Here is a 17,150-nt window from a genome sequence, read left to right as displayed (position 1 = left end):
CTCAAGTGGCGCGCTCAAGGAGAGGGTAGCCTAGAGAGTGGAAATAAAAATAAATTCAAATTGAAGCAATTAAAACTGTGACCCCTCTACCAGCAGCAGCAGCAGGCAGCAGGCAGCAGGCTGACAGTATCGGGGATAGGGTTCCCGTTCCCGTTCCCGTTTGTGGAAATTACCACCATGATCGTCGTTTCGTTCGACAATTCCTTAACAGCTGTGTGTGTGTGTGTGTGTGTGTGTACATTCATTTCGTGTGCTCCGGCAACCACAAAAACTCATTGCAAACAAAATGATCGACGATAATGCGGCTACAGACAACAGGCAACAGCCGCAGAAAGCAGGCAGGCAGGCAGCATGGCAGCAAGGCAGGCAGCAGCAACAATGGTTGAAACAAACAGAAACAACAACCGAAACAGAAACAGAAACAACAACAATGTTGTCAGGCTGAAAATACAATGTCCCGTCCCGCATTTAGCGACAATTAAGAAATCAAACGTGGCCTGTGCCTGTGCCTGTGCCAGTACCTGAAAACCCCGCTAGCCAAGAGCAGCACCATTCCCTTCCAATCCAATCCCCGATGACAGTCCGGACCGACTTTCCACTCTGATGCAAATGTGCAATTAAATTGTTGACGGTTGCCTAATCAAAATTGTGCGATCATAGGACAAAACGACAGAAGCACCGAGCTCCAGATCCCCATAGACACAGCCATGGGCACACAGGCAAGCAAATGGGGAGCAAGTGAGCGGAACGACAACAATTTGATGGGTTTTCAAAAAGCAGGCAATAAATTGTAATTAACCTTTGGCCACACACAAATTGTGGGAGGTCTGGGTCTGGGTCTGGGTCTGGGTCTGGGTCTGCGTCTGGATCTGGGCATAATGGAAATTCTCGGCACACAAAAAAGGTATTAAATAACCATCAAAATTGGCAAAAGAAAAACCCTTAAAAAAGTGATGTGAGGATCACAGTCTATCGCCGGGGGGCAATCAATTTAATTGTGCAAACAATTGGCATCCGATCCACTTACTTGCAGAAAACTAATTGGCTGTCTGTTCGGTGGTTTTTTATGTGCATAATTAAATGCGATTTAATGGGCAGAGAGCAGCCCAAAGGTCTACCCATAGCTGAGGGAACCCGTCTCCAGGGGTAGCGTAGCAGGGACATAAAAGCAGCATGAAGCAGCGGACCGCCACATATGGTTACAGTTCGGTAATTTTCATTTCATTTTCAAGTGAAAAAAAATCTATGAGCTGTAGCTGGAGCTGGGGCTGGGGCTGGGGCTGGAGAGAGATGTGTATCTGTATCTGTATCTGTATCTGTATCTGCGTTTGTTTGTATTTTTGTATCAGCCATACTCGTATGAAACGTCTGAATCGTATGAATCGAAACGGGTGTGTCATTATTTCAACTGAATTTCATGCCACATGCAATGCTCGGCGCTCTCTCAGATGCGAGTATGGCGTTTTGTGTGGCTGCAACGTTGCCGTTGCCGTTGCCGTTGCCCATGTGGGCAGCAGCAGCTAACATTTTGACAGAACAGTTAGTCAGTTAGCCTTTTTTTGTCGAATCGAAGACAAGGTGTTGCAGAAATCAATAGAACATTTATTTGGCAACACTTGGCCGGGTCCGGCAGGCAATTTATTGCCAACACACGGAGACAGCATTCAGCGTTCAGCGTTCGGCGTTCGAGGTTCGACGTTCAGTTCAAGTTTAGGCCATTGCATAAATTAACAGGCCGGCTGGGCTCTCACGTGTATGCAAAAATCGTTAGCTGGCCAAGAGAGCAGAGCCCCCAGAGAGTGGTTTGATGGCAACTAAAAGTCTACAAAGTAACTAAAAGCTGCTAAGCTTGTGCGCAATTAGAATAGCCAAGAAGCCAAGCAGCCAAGCAGCCAGGCAGCCATGGATCGGGGCAGGCCCGGTTGTTGCAGTTGCAGTTGATGTTGCTACATGGCTACACATGTTGCTGGTTGGCTGCCCGTCCGTTTGTCCATCTAACTAGCCATCTATATTTGAGCAGATTGCGCCGCTAACCTCATTGCAATCTTGGCCCAAACCAGAGACAAACTGACTGGCCTGTGCTGGCCTGGCCTGGCCTGGACAGAGTGACTAACTTCGGCCGAAACTGTGACTGTGACTGTGGCTGTGCCTACGTCCCTGCTTTTGCCCCGAACATTTGCTGCTCACATTCTCTGGCAGTCTGGCTGTGTGTGTGTGTGTGTATCTGTGAGGAGTAAATTGTAAACATGCAGACAAGTGTAATTTAGTTGTTAAGAGCAGATGGCAGATGCACACAGAGACACACAGAGACAGAGAGAGAGAGAGAGAGAGTCCCGTGTGTTGTCGCAGAATCTTTCAACTGCATTGACAACGCGCTGACTTCTACAAATTGAAATTTAAAACGCTCCTTTTTGGCCAAATGCCAAACTGGTTGACCGAACCTGGTTCGACCGCCTGCCACATTTATTTAAATTGCAATTAGAGTGCCAGACGGCACATATAATTAGCTTGTTGGCGGCTTAATTAGCAGACACCGCAAGGGGCACAAACATATAGTACATATGTAGGTCTCCCAGAGCATCCCCCCCTACCCCCTTCATTCTTGAGATACAATAGAAGAGAGCCAGAGCCAGAGCCAGATACGCCATCAGCTGTTTGCAGCAACTGCGTTTGTGGTTGTTGTTTTTGTTGTTTATAAAGCTGAAAGTCGTTAACCTTCGTTGTAACACATTCATCATCATCACTCACCTCGCCAGCAGCACAGCCACGCCACACAGCCTCACAGCCTCACAGCCACACAGCACAGCAGCCGTGGCAGCAGCAACACGCACTCGATGCAGCAGCAACAACTACAGCTACAACTACAACACGATCCTCGTCGCAGCTGAAAGAAGAAGTCGTCTTAATCTTAAACGACGTCTCCATCCATCTCAGAAGAGAAGCATCAGCCAACAGCCAACAACCAACAACCAACAACCAACAGCCAAGAGAGATACATCGACATGGCCATCAGCTGCTCTTAGCCAGTTTTTGTGTGCTTTTGTTTGCTTTTGCATTTGAAAACCAGCAGCAGCATAGCCGAAGTCATGGTTACCCTCAAACATTGAACGTTTCTGCATGGCAAGCAGCTGCTCAGACTCATGATACCCTGTGCCCAGGGTATCAGGCATATGCCAGCAAGGAAGTGAATGACTGAGCCGCCACGCAGTGAGTGCATTAAGTAACCGAGCGGCTCTCTTGGCCACTTGGCCTTTAGAAGGCAACTCCAACGCAAGTTTGTTGGCTGCCACTGCCACTGCCACTGCGGCTGAACAAACACACACACACACATGAACCCCCCTCGCACACACAAAAGGAACCAGAACACAGCAGAGGCCATGCCATAGCCGCCTCAAGGAAAGCTCAAAGAAAATCTTCCCCGCCGTCGATGGCGGGGGGAACTGCGGGGGGAAAAAGCATTCGAAAGTGTCACGTCTAGAACTAAATATGGGGAAAATTGGGAACACAAACGCAAACGCAAACAGACATTCTTCCACAGTTTTTCTCAGTGCGTAGAATGCAATGCAATCATTCGTCTTGACACTTTCTAAGCCACAGATGAGAAGAGAGGTAAACAGAGACAGAGACTGAGGAGGAGCTGCACGATCCAAGGTTTGGCGGATGTTTGTCCAGACCCAAAATGTTGGGCTAACTGTAAACCAGCTAACAATGCAACAGCAGCAGCAGCAGCAACAACAGCAGCAGAAGAGGCAGCAGCAGCAGCAGCAACAACAGGAGCGACAGCTCTTCTCTCGAGTGAAATAATTAAAATTCCATGCTCATAACTTCCGCAATTAAGGGGCAGGCAGAACGGAATGGAGTAGAGTGGACTGGACTGGACTGGAGTGGAGTGGAGTGGAGTGGCGTGGAGTCCTCGGCCTTCTCAGCCAGGAGCGGCAGCAGGCAGCTAATTTCAACGCACAGCAACAGCAATAGTTGACGCGATGGCAACATGTGAGCACTTCAAAGTGCCACGAAGAGGCGCAGCCACCACCGCCACACTGCTGTCTGCCTCGCTGGGCATTGGCATGGGCATGGGCCGGGGCCTAGGCCGGGACTGACTGGACTGTGTCTGGCTGGCTGTATCTTTGAGATACAACGTCCAACAGCCACGGAGACGGGCAACGCATGCCGCACGGAACACGCCTGCACTAATGAAGTAATTCATTGAACCGTGCTACGTCGGCGTGGCAGCCACAGCCGCAGTCATTGCCATTGCCATTAGTTTAGTGTTGGGTTCCTAAGCACCCTGCACCCTGGCACCCACACCCTAGACCCGCTTCTGTCCTTCCCATTTTTTTGTTTATGCCCAGACCCTAAAAGCTGTCGGCCAGGAGACGCAAACAGGCTGGGCCTTTACTCTTGCTGCTGTTCTGTGCCGTTCCTGTGTTTTTTTTTTTGGTTAAACATCTGCAACTGCGCTTCCTGGATAGCACATTAGATCACTCACTGACAGACGGCCAGAAGGAGCTAGAAAGAGACAGAAAGAGCCAGAGAAACAGACAGGGACAGGCGGCTCTCATTGTGCGGCTTGACCCCGCCTTTAAGCCGGGCAACGGGGCACTCCTCTCGGAAGCAACTCTGGCAAACCCATTGAGAAGAATGTCTTTGATAATTAAGCGGGTCGTCGTCGTCGATCGGTTCCCATCCCATCACAGTGCATCCCGTCCCCTGGTCTGCTCAATCCCAAACCCAAGTCCAATCCAATCCACACTTGGCTCCGCTCCACTCCACACTCCATTCGACTCGAGTCCACTCACATTCTAACGATTGCACTTTTACCGAAAAGCGCAAGAACTTTATCTGGCATGCCGCTGGACGTTCGTTTGCCGCAAGTCAGGCATATAAAGTAGCCCCCTTGGAGCTGCCAGAGGAATGGACTGGGAGCCGAGTGAAGTGGAGAATGGCTTGGAGTGGAGTGTGGCCAGTGGCCAGTGGCCAGTGGACAGTGGCCAATGGCCAGTCGTCCCATCATCTTAATAGAAATATGCGTGTGTCTGTGAGTGTGCCGCTGCCTCTGCTGCTGCTGTGTTGTGCATATCAAAATCCATTAGTGGCTTTTGTAGAAATAATCAACAACGACAAAAATATATAAAAAAAAAATAAAAACTGCAAGCGGCTTGCGGCATGCGGCATGCGGCAGACGATGCAAAACTCTCTCTCTATCTAACTCTTTCACTCTGCGACTGTGCGACTGTGCGGCTTTAGTGGCGACGGGGCCATATCCCATATCTGTGGCCCCGACTAAGTGAACATTTGTAATGGTCAGTCAGGCGGCCCGGCCTGGGCCACAGCCAGAGCCACAGCCACAGCCACTGGCTCGGTCGTCTATCAGCAAACGCGTTTGTTCGACTGTCCGGCGTGTGCATGCGGATACAGATACATCTGTACGAAGTACAGGGGTCCAGATACACACATATTGTACAACAAAACAGAACAGAACAGAACAGAACATCCACTGAATCGAAACAGTACTGTGAAATTGGCTGGGGCGGCTGCCATCTAATCACTTGTTTTCGTTGTTCGTTTCAAACAGAGCGTATCCGAGAGGCAGCGCGTTGAGAGCACTTTGTAAAAATAATTACAGAATTACAGAATGCGGTTAGCTGACAGACGTGGGACATCCGACATCGGACATCGGCCATCGGAGGTTCTTTATAATCATCGTCAGAGTCCAGGCCAGTCCAATCCAGGCCCTGGTCAGTGCTCCTCAATCTTCCTCCTCCATCCACATAGTTGTAAATAATTGCGTTTAATTATAAATTCTATAATGAGTGCCACAGACAGCCACAGCGGATCATTCTGCCACTGGCGATTAAATTTATCAGCGTCAACTGGTGATTGACTTGTCGGCATGCAAATACACTTGGAGTTTACTCCAAGTACTCGTATATGCCCACATGTCGGCTGTAAATCATAATTCCCTCGTCTAGGCCAGAATGATTTATGGACCAACTGGGTTTCTGAATAGCAGCAGACAGGGTGACGTCATTGGAATTGCAGGAATGCCTTTAACTCCTACCTCTACCCAGTTCCTGTTATCATTGCAACATGCGGCTGATCCCATCCATGAAAATCATTCATAAAACCCGAGGAAAAGTCGTTAAAATCAGACCAAACACCCCAGCATCTGTATGTGCGTCTTATGCCAGATTTATGCCTGCGTTTTCGTTGGGCCATAGATTTATGCCCGATTCGACCTTAACCAATTTATTGCGGTATTTATAAATGGCGACATTTGTAGCCTTTGCAACTCAATCTCAATATAAACTGTTTTACGACGCGATGAAAAAACAAAAAAAAAACAAAACACAAGTCTCACACACAGAAACCGATTATATTCAGATGGAGAGAAATGAAATGCTGATTGCTGGGGATTTTGTAGTTTTTTTATTGCCCAGAGATCAGCAGTGCTTAAAGCCTTCTATTTCTGCCACTAATTATTGTATTTGTTGCTGCTCGTGTTCTATGCTGAATTATAAATCTCTTCGTGGCGGGGACTCGGCATGGCAAATTTTTGGCAATTGTTCAAGGCCTGACACATGGCGCGACGAGCGACGAGCGCCGAGCGCCGAGCGACGCCAGAGAGCAACCGGTGGGTGGTCATGGGGGACGTGGCGCACAAATTTACAAATTTTCTAAGCAAATCTCAGAGAATACATCTATATATTGTGCAATGTGACTAATGCCTGGTCACCTGTCAAGTGTCTGGCCACATCTGCTTCGTTCTCTCTCTCTCTCCCAGTAACGGGTGGGTGCTCCTTTCTTTGACCCACTAACCAGGAGGAAAGTTCTACCCCAAACCAGTACCCTATCCCATGTTTATTTATTTATTTGTTTCTGTGTTTATTTATTTGCTTATCAGCGCCCTGGCGGCGTCACTAATTAATTTTTTTCTTCTTCTCCAAAATTTTCTGGCCTTTCGTTGGCCGAAACAGATCCGGTCCGGTACGATCTACTGCCCACATGGCGTCGACCTGCCTGGCAAACTAATTAAGTCACAAATACATAACGCCAGCGTTTTATCAGGCGCGATAAAAGGAAAAAAAACGGAATACGAATGAAAAATGAGAAACAAACCCGAATGGAACTAGCCGTGGCGCTATCTATAAGAAAAACTCTCTCAGCGAAACACACTCCGCACTCCACACTACTGGGAGATTATCAGGCTGGAGGTCCCACAGAACTGGTAACTGTTTATCAGCTCTTAATGAACGAAGCCCAGTCTCATACTGATAAGAGAGAGAGAAACGGGGGAGAGAGAGCCCTGCACGTGTGTAGCCCCTAAAATAAAATTGTTGAATAAAATATTTCCTACAAGAATTGCTGCTGCTGCTGCTTCTGCTGCTGCCCGTGCCCCTGCCAATCGAATAGTCATCAATCAAAGCTCTCGAGTGTCCCGCAATAATATTTATAATGTTTTTTCTTTCCTTTTTTTTTTGGCGCGTTTTCAATTTCATTTAGGGGCCTTTAATTGCCGAAATCAATTCAAAAGCCAGTTGAACGCGTTAAAAGCAACTACAGAGGCAGCTCCAGCTCCAGCTCCAGCAACAAACAGAAACAGCCCCAAAAAAACCGAAAATTTTAATAATTATTAACAAGACGACGGACAGACGGACGGACAGCGAAGTTCATTAGCGCCGCGGGCGAACGAACGAGTACGTAGCACATACATACATACAGATGTGAGTATGTAGTCGAATACGTACGTATACAGAGATATTTTTTAATACAAAAAAATACAAATAAATATTGGGTAATTAAGACTTGTCTTTCATACATTGTAGTGCTCGGCGGTTCTGCGTTCTGGGTGTTCAAAATAAAGCCAGAAATTGAAAACTGAATACTGAATGCTTGAGCGAGTGGTGGCAGTGGCAGAAAGGCGTTCCAAAAACTTGTTCTACAACTTGTTTCGCTCTTTACATATCTGGAGTCTAGAGTCTAGAGTCTTGCCAAGAGCGGCCAAGAGTCTACTGCCAAATGCGATAATGTTTTGCCCGACCGAGCCACATGATATAATATAATTGGAATGCGCTGCAATTGAGCTGCACTAGCATTCTCATGTACATGGAAAACCACGAGCAAGAGTCCACTACGGCTTTCCAACCATTATCACCATCGGATCCGCCAGTAAATTTCCATAAATTTACATGCCATAAATCAAATTGAAAATTGTTTATGCCCCGACATCGGCTCGGCTCTTATCTACATGGCCCGTCTTTCTGCTGGGCTGTCTTCTGCTGCTGCTGCTGCTGCTGCTGCTGGTTCTGCTGGAAACTAAACAGTGGGTCTCTTATCAGTCCCGTTCTGAGCATTGCAGTTGCTGCTGACAAAGTGCAGTCAACTCTGGCTCTTGGCTGCATTTCCTCATGGTGATGACTAAGACAACACCCCACGCAGTTCTTGGGAGACCAAGAGACCTGACCGCATGCCTGCCGTATGTCTGATGTCTCTTTTGGTTAAACAACAGACCAACAGACTGCTGACTTCATGATGAACTCATTCATTTCTTCATTCATGAAAGAAGGCCCCAAACTGGCAGGCAGTCAATAAGATTGCCAAAAAAGTTCTTGGACTTGGAAATATAAGGAAAAAACCTTAAGTAACCTCCAGAAAAAACAGGAAATCTCAGCGTTAAGGCCTTACATATACATGCCTTAATACATACGTTCAGGTCCGATCAGGTATGACTAATTCCCACCACAGTTCGGGCGATAAAGTTCACAAAAAGTCAATTTACACGCGCTTCATTCAGTACTGAGTGCTCAGTACTCTCGATCCCTTAACCCAGCACAAGAGTGCGAGTAAGGCAATTGCTGTCGGCACTTACGTCACCAGATCAGAGCCACAGCCACAGCCCCGTCTTTAGCCCCGTCAGCATATCGAAAAATTGTACGACCGATTTCGAGTTGGCCCGACTTTCTTATTGCATTTAGCAGACAGCTGATATATTGTTTGTTTGTGTACGAATATCCATACATACTCGTACTACTCATAGTAGTCTGTCTCTGAGTCAGTCTCTGTCGCCATATGGCTGGCGCTCTCGCGATAGCACTCTCAGCGAAAACGCACGTCTAGAACGGGCCAAAACAAAACGCCAAAGGGGGGGCTTTTGAGGGGTGTTCGATTTTGATGTGGGTCAACCAACCTGGAATGAAAAGAATATAGGAAATAATTAGCACAAAGATTATACAAATTAGCTGAGAATATTCGAAAAACAACAGCCATTATGATCTCATCCGAGCACTATCTGCCATATAGAGATCATCCCATTTGGCGGACAAAGGTCAATGGAAATTATACTTTATGAAGGCGCCACCACAGCCCAGCCAATACATCCGTACTGTAAAGTGGAAAAGCTCTCCTGACTGTAAGCACTACGAATATATATATGTATATATATTCTATATGCATTCAATCATGCATAGGACTTGCTTTTAGAGAGAGACGAGACGAGACACGACAGCCAATCGACAGTAACTCACGTCTGATGATGACTCAAGCAAATTCTAATCGCTCAAAGGTTTCGCCATTAAAATTAAATGAAATTAATCAATTATTGTGAAGCACACCACTGCGAGGGCTGTAACTGAATAAAAAAAACAATTTTAATTAAAACCCCAAGAAAAAAGGGGCGCAAATGTAAACAAACCGCCCACACAGAAAACAAAAACAGAGAGAAAAAACAAAAATAAATGGAAACTGCAAAAAAAAATGGAAAAAAAAAATCGAATTGCACTTCGTTGTACAATGGCCATAAATATGAAATTGTATGGTAAATTAATGCTATTATAGCGTCTAAAATCCCCCCGACACACACAAGAAATAGAAGAAAAATGCTTAGAAAAGACCAACAGCAAAGGAAACAGCAACAGCAACAGCAACAGCAATAGACGGGCAAAAGCTAAATAAAGAGCCATATTTGAAGACCTTGTACGTGTGCTGCCTACACAACCAGTTCGCGGGTTTGGTTTCAGTTGATTTCAATTTTGTGTGCTCCGACTACTCGGTCTGTAGTTCGGGCCTGGCCTGGCCTGGCCTGCCCTGGCCTGGTCCGGGCTCCAGCTCCATCACCGCCATCACCATCTCCGGCTCCAACTATGTAGCTCCACTACCGACTGGCCTGGCTCGAGCAGCGTTTTCTTATGGGTCTCATATGGGATGTACGAGTATATGTAGTGTAGTACGAGTACATATGGCGGCACTTGATTTGCATAACAAATGCAGCACCCAACAACAGCAGCAGCAGAGCCAGAGGAAGAAGGCAAAGACTCGGAATTGTTGCAAAAAAACAAAAAACAATCAAAAAAACTCACTCAAATATTCATCAAATGCTCGCCTAAAAAGCCAGAGCCTCGTCTCGCTCAATTACTAGAAATTTCACTCCATTAAGACACACACCTCGGCGTGTCCATAAAAAGTGAATGTCTATCATTAAGAAATTTTTCACTGGCTCTTGTTTTTTTTTTGAATGAAAGCTCCGTCGCGCGTGGGGCACTCTTCCATTTCCATTTCCGCTCTTTTTGGCTAAATTAATTGCCTAATTGTGGCCAAAAATTTGCCAGCACTTGCCAGAGGGAGAGAGAGAGAGACTGCGATTAGATCACCCTCAGTCTCAGACGCCATCAGATCACCTGCTGGGCCAGCAGGCGAAGCGTGAATGAACGCATGAAAATGACCAAAACAGACGACAGACACGGCTAATAGCACGAGTATAACAAAATTAAAATTAATAACCAACTTCGTTAAAAAATGCTAATTTTGCACATTTTTCAAGCAGCGCCCTTCAGCGTCCAATTTCTAGGCAATTTCTAAAGCGTGAAAAAAACTATAACTGCGGCACCTACGCAACAGAGGTGTGACAAATTGGCCAAAATGCTGGAGTATGCCATGAAGGGAATGAGTGGCAAATATGCGTTCAATATTTCCTACGTGTCCAACACAGAACAGAGCCCTTATATGCCGTGGGGGTGGTCGGACCTACATACATATATGTACATACATATGGACTAGAGCGGGAGCCCTCGATTGCGTAGCACAGTGGTTGCTCTGATTTGTTTGCATTTTCACATTTATTTATCAACAAATTACGCTGTAAACAAAAGCAAACAGACCAGCTCTGGGTCCGCAGCGAGTAAAGGAGGAATGAACGAATGAACGAATGACAGGTATGGTGTGCACACACATACATATGTACACACTCTTCCTATTTGTATACGAACATACTCGTAAACCCACAATACAATATGTAGTATGGCCAAAAGGTTAATTATGCAGCCAGATGGGATGGGATGGGATACTAGTAATGGGGGGAGGCCGGGAACGTTGGGCACTGGAAACTGGGGGAGACCATGGGGCATACTGTACAATACGATTTTCCCCTGCGACTGAAGTTAGTCAGCTCGTCACTCAGTTCGTCAATCATTTTCTGGATGCTTTACATGAAAATCGTGTTTGAAATTTTTCTGTTTTTTTTTTTTCAGCTGTTGTTGTCGTTTTTTTGTTTTTTGTTAAACGTTTTCACTGCATTTTTACAGCCAAACAAATTTTTTGACAAGCAACTGACAGAAATTGACAAGCGCACGAGCAATGGGCCGAGCAAATGTGCTACGAGAGCGGTACAGAGACGGACGGACAGACGGACAGAGTCCGAGACCCGGACCATAGGGAGAGGAGATCCCAGAGATCAGAGAGATGGCAGCAAGAACTATGATTTGAAAGATGGTTCCAGCTGTGAAAAGGTCAACATTCAGGCATGCTGGGTCTGTCGTGCCGAGTTGTTGTTGTGTTTCTGTTGTGTTGTCGTTGTGGTGTTGTTGCCTCACTTTCGAATGGAAAGAAATGAAAAGTGTGGCCTGAGAACGAACCCGAGAAAGGCATTTCTCCATTGGATTGGTTCGGTTGATGGCTTTGACGAGCTAATATTGACAAATTAAATGCAGGTTAATGGGTATTTAATGCGTGTGATGTGTTTCTCTATTAGAAATGTGTACACCCCACGTGAGAGCAGAGATCCTCTAACTGATGCCAGGCATAGGATCCATAGAAATGGGCAAGAGAAAAGAAAGAAGAGAAATGCTGGCCAAAGATAAGGAAAGATCCTAAAAGAACGCTAGCCAGCTAGATGGAAATGGATATGCCAGATACCAGATGGAGTGGAGATCCTAACTGAAGAATGCATTTGGAAATCCCTTCCATCGCAGGCATTGATGCAACAACATATGTGCCCGCTGTGGCCGCATCGCTGCATATCTTTAAGAACGAACATAAAGCACACAGATACACACATACATTACAGCTAATGTTCGTGTGTGTGTGTGTGTGTGTGTGTGTGTAAAACTCAGCAGCCAAAGGCAAGGCAATTCAAAAGTCATTGAGGCGCAAAAGTCAAGCATAAATATTTCAAATAATGTTTGCTGGCCCCGCTGGCATTGGGTCTGGGTCTCGGTCTGCCTCTGCCTCTGCCTGCACTCCATGGAACTCTCTTTCTCTCTCCCTCGCTGGGGCTATGGCTAGGGCTACGAGTGTGTGTTTGTGTGTGGCATAATTTGGTGAGAGTTCGGGTTCAACAGCTGAACAGAAAACAGCACCACCAAACACATTAACTTTGGAATAAGAACAACAGCACAGACCCGAGCCGTACGAAACGCTGGAGATCGGAGATCGGAGATCGGAGAGACCACAGAGTGGAGACCCGAGAACACATTCGGATCGCTGATAGAGAGGCGGAGAGGCAGAGAGCCAACGAGCCAGAGAACTGTAATAGACGATGTCTACGCTGATGACCTCAGTTAAAAATAAATAATGCCTTACATTGTTTTGAATTAGTTGCTGTTTTTTGGGGGGCTAGATTGTTGCTGCCGGGTCTGTCTCTCTGTCTTTCTAAGTTCAGGGTGGCGCTCAGTGTCGCCACCAAAGCAGCAGCAGCAGCAGCAGCAACAACAACAGTAGCAATAGCATGGGGCATGGGGCATGGGGCATGTGACATGGGGTGCCCTGTCTGGCAAACAAATCATTTTGTCACAACTCTGCCTGTACGGCAGCTGGAGATTTTTACATGAATATTTGTGTAAATTCTTGTAAGACATTTATCGCTGGAAGAGAATTGATGAACCTGCCCCTTCTGATAAATTGTATAGCAACAGGGAGCTCATCAGAAGAGATCCCGAAGAGAAACAGATCAGATCAGATACATACATATGTATCTCAGTGAGAGATCTCATGGCTTAAGATCAAATCAGATCCCCAATCCCCGATCAGCTGTCCCGGGAGTGATCCCCGGTTGTTCATGTAACTGACGCTCTCTTCTTATTTTTGTTGGTTATTTTTCAGACAAAACGGAGTACACCCGAAATATTGTTTCAGTTTTATTTACCCGAATTTGCTGTTTTATCATCGTTGGCACCAGGCACAAGTGTTTCTTTAAGTACGTATTTACATACAGATCTGTACATATATGTAGAGTATAAACAACAACAACAACAAAACAAGTTTATATACATATAAGGTATAAGGTGGCTATGCTGTAAAAAATAAAGGGCAAACACACACACACCAAACCAGACCAGACCAGACCGTATCGCACCGTATCCATGGGTTTCTGGTAGGGGTCTCTCCCTGTCTCTCGGGGGTTGGCCTAGGCGATGACGCACTCACATAGAACCGGATATTATTATTATTTTTTTAGTTGGGTTCCCAATAAAAATGCAAATCAAAGGAAACATTTCAGCCACACATACTAACATATGAATATTTTGTGCATTTTTTAAAGCACTTTTCCCATGAAATCAACCGAAAACACCAAAAGGTAAATAAATAAATATAAGGGGGTTACCACCCAACAAGAAAGCAAACACTGCTCACTCGACACACACTTAGAGTCGGCCTGTCTGTAAACGACGATTATGATTTATGATTAATGAATCAAAAAAAAAAAGAACAACGCTGACAATCCAAACAAAACCCAAGATCTCAGATATCCCCAGAAGTTGGACTAGCTAACCGTTAAAATACTCGTAGCGTACATATATTATATAGGTTATCACTATCACTACTTCGACTGGCCTGGCACACACACGACGTCGCGACGCCTGACAAGATAAAGCTGGCCTGGCCCAAACTAACGGGAGGGAAGAAAAGGAGAGACAACAGGCAGGCAGCTGCCTGTGTGTGTGTGTGTGTGTGTGTGTGTGGCAGAGTACGGGGTCTGAGTGGTGTCTGTTTTTAGAGTGAAAGTATCTGCAAACATAGCGACAATCACTAAATGTATCTAAACGTGAACGGTTTTGTTCTGGGAACCCGAACCACCGCAAGAGATCTGCAGATCTGGCCAGGTACATATACTGCCTACACTCGTACGTACACACCCCCACCCCTCGCTGAACAGACAGATAAGCCAATGTTTACCCACTCCCGATGATAAGCGGCATGGGGTCTTGAAGCTCTATTTACCTTTTTCTTAGATGCGTTTGCAGCTGCCTTTCGTTGAGACTGGTCTGGTAGTGTCTTCTCCGCTTCGCTTCGCTCCGCTCTGTAATTTTTTATTTTTTATTTCACAACACTTTGTATAATTCCATAAACACCAAATAGAATTTTATTTTGTATACTTCATGCACTATATATCTGATATTTTCATACACACATACATAAATGTATGTATTTCCCCTTTTATTCTGTGGTTTCTATTTTCTTCTAATCACTTTTATTTTTATTTCTATTGTTGTTGTGCGCTCGTTTTCAACAACATTTCGTCATGTTTTTTTTTCTATGGGGCGTACCAACAAAATTTAGTAATCGACAAAAAAACAAAAGCACGCGCGTTCGCTCTCTCTCTCTCTCTCTCGCTCTCTCTATTTGGGGGGCCAGAGATAGAGAGAGAGAGAGAGGGAAACAGTAACAGCAATAACACACACACACACACACACACACACCAGAATATTTTTTCGAAACGGAACCGAGCCGCAAAGAAAACTGATTTTTATGCACTATTTAATTTTATATTTTTCCCTGTAATTCATATTTTGTTTCTCTGTTTTTCAAAGGGGGAATCCATTATTCTGGTGCTGGCGGGGGGCAACGCGCGAAATTAAAGCCAAAAAATACTGTGCTGTGAGAGCCAGATGTGTGACAAACGATGCGTTTGTTTTCATTGCAATTGCAATTGCAATTGCATTTTCCGTGCTCGTTTCAGCAGCTTATGCGCTAACAAAGGGTACTATTGCTTGAATAGGAAACATACAAGTATCTCGGAATGGTCAAGATCTGATCCATATGTCACATAAATATACATCACTCTAACTGATAAGCCTTAACAACGGTGCACGTAAGTATGGAGTCTCAAAGTATCTCAAAGAGCACTTAAAACTTCGGCTATCCACCCAAGAGACTTTTCTCTCTTTTTCGTATTTGTTATTGTTATTGTTGCTATTACTGTTGTTGAAGCAAAACAAACGTTTTCTTTCTTATTGGGGAAGCTTTGCTATCGTTTCGATTCTCTTTATTTTTTGTTGGTTTTTGTGTGTGTGCGTCTGTTTATCGCATTTCTTTCTCCCCGATTTTCGACTTGGGTTGGTTCTCTGACAAAAATTTCGTTCACGTTCTGCCCCGCTCGTGGCTCATTCATAAAACGTATCCAACGGTTTTCAGATACATCCGACACACAGATACACGCTCACTCACAACTCACAATCGTATTCTCGTTTTCATTCGTTTTCGTAGCCACAATCCGCGGAGAACAGCGGCATTATCTCGACCCGTTTAGATTTTGCCGACTCGATATGAAGCTATATCTATCTATTTCCTTTTGATAATATATTTTTAGTTGATATTTTCTTTAATTTTTTTGTTGTTGTTTTGCGAAAATATCAATATCGAGATTTTTGTGCGATTTTATCAACGGGAAATTTTTCGAAAAACCAGCGCGGAGCTGCTTTCGTTGTTGCGTCCGCGGCAGTGTTTTCGAGTGTGATTCACTTTAGTCGAATGCGCCTCGGCTGTTATTCATGTTATTCATGATCATACCCAAACGACGATATTTTTTGAGTGGAAAAAGCCGACCCAACTTGAGTAGGATTATATTCATACCAAGCTCATAGCAGTCGGGTTTGAACCTGATTGCGTTTGGTATGAAAAAACGCTCATTCGGCAGACGCAATCACGCTCCAACCCAGTTCGAAGTGGTTCGAGTTGCATTTGGTATGAAAAAAGCACTCAAAGAGAGAGAGAGACTGCTCACAGCGCGTTAACAGCTCGTTGCGAGCATTTAACAGAGGAGATCGACCGACTCATACATGTTGCAGTTCGATTGGGTTGGAAGCCAGAGAATTTCCAGACAGAATTTTTCGTTGAAAGTAAAACTAGAAAGAGAGGAAATGGTAGATGGAAAAACTGGGAAAACTCCACCTGTGGCGTCTGCATGCGAGAGAGTGTGTGTAAATTTACACACTTCGCGCTGCTAACAAGCGGCGATAAAAAATAAAACCCCATGTAACAGCCTCGGCTATGGCTTAATATAATATCTTTCGGGTTTTGTATGGATTCTATGAGGAGGATTTAATGGGGATGGGATATCGCCGTCTTAAATCTTTCAGACCTTATCAGAGCATTGTTTTATCTGCGGATCTATTGTGTGCCCAGCATTTAATAGTTCGTGGCCCGTTTCCAGGAAAGCGTCTTAACACTTTCGTTTGTCTAAATTTGATTAGCGCCTTGGATGATGGGACTTAACACTTTTCCACCACAGCTCAAAAGCTAATTAAATGAAAAGAGTTGGAAATGGATATGCTGGGAGATAGACTAGGCATTTCAGCCTCAGAGTTGAGATGTTCTACAGTATTATCTTTCCTTTTTGCATAAGTAACATGTTTGGCAAGACAAAACAGCTAACAGCAATTCATCAGGATTAGCCATGTCAACGCTTTCCGGCTCTCTTTCTCGTTCTGTCTCTGTCTCTCTTTTACTCTCTCTGGTATTCCCTTCTACGAGTATTAGCTGTTTTGTTTGGGTTTGTTTCTTCATTCCCTTATTCCCCCGCATTTCATAACATTTTGAGGTGTGTTCGTGTCGGTCTCATCCTTATCAAAGGTGCGCATCAACGTCACAGAGAGAGAGAG

General features: G+C 45.2%; 1 protein-coding gene across 1 annotated transcript in view; it reads right to left on the bottom strand.

The window, feature by feature from the left end:
- LOC6587323 (rho GTPase-activating protein 7) overlaps nt 1-14,632 on the bottom strand; it is a 91,456-nt gene extending 76,824 nt beyond the window's left edge. The window contains exon 1 of the mRNA XM_026995431.1: nt 14,491-14,632. The gene's annotated coding sequence lies outside the window, so the exon portion shown is untranslated. The remainder of the gene's footprint in view (nt 1-14,490) is intronic.
- Nucleotides 14,633-17,150: the final 2,518 nt, after the last annotated feature.

The sequence above is a fragment of the Drosophila persimilis genome, unplaced genomic scaffold, assembly GCF_003286085.1.
Source record: "Drosophila persimilis strain 14011-0111.01,24,50 unplaced genomic scaffold, DperRS2 tig00000000-arrow-pilon, whole genome shotgun sequence".
NCBI classification, from domain to species: Eukaryota; Metazoa; Arthropoda; class Insecta; order Diptera; family Drosophilidae; genus Drosophila; species Drosophila persimilis.
Note: the sequence above shows the minus strand (reverse complement) of the source record. Positions and strands in the feature narration are given on the sequence as shown.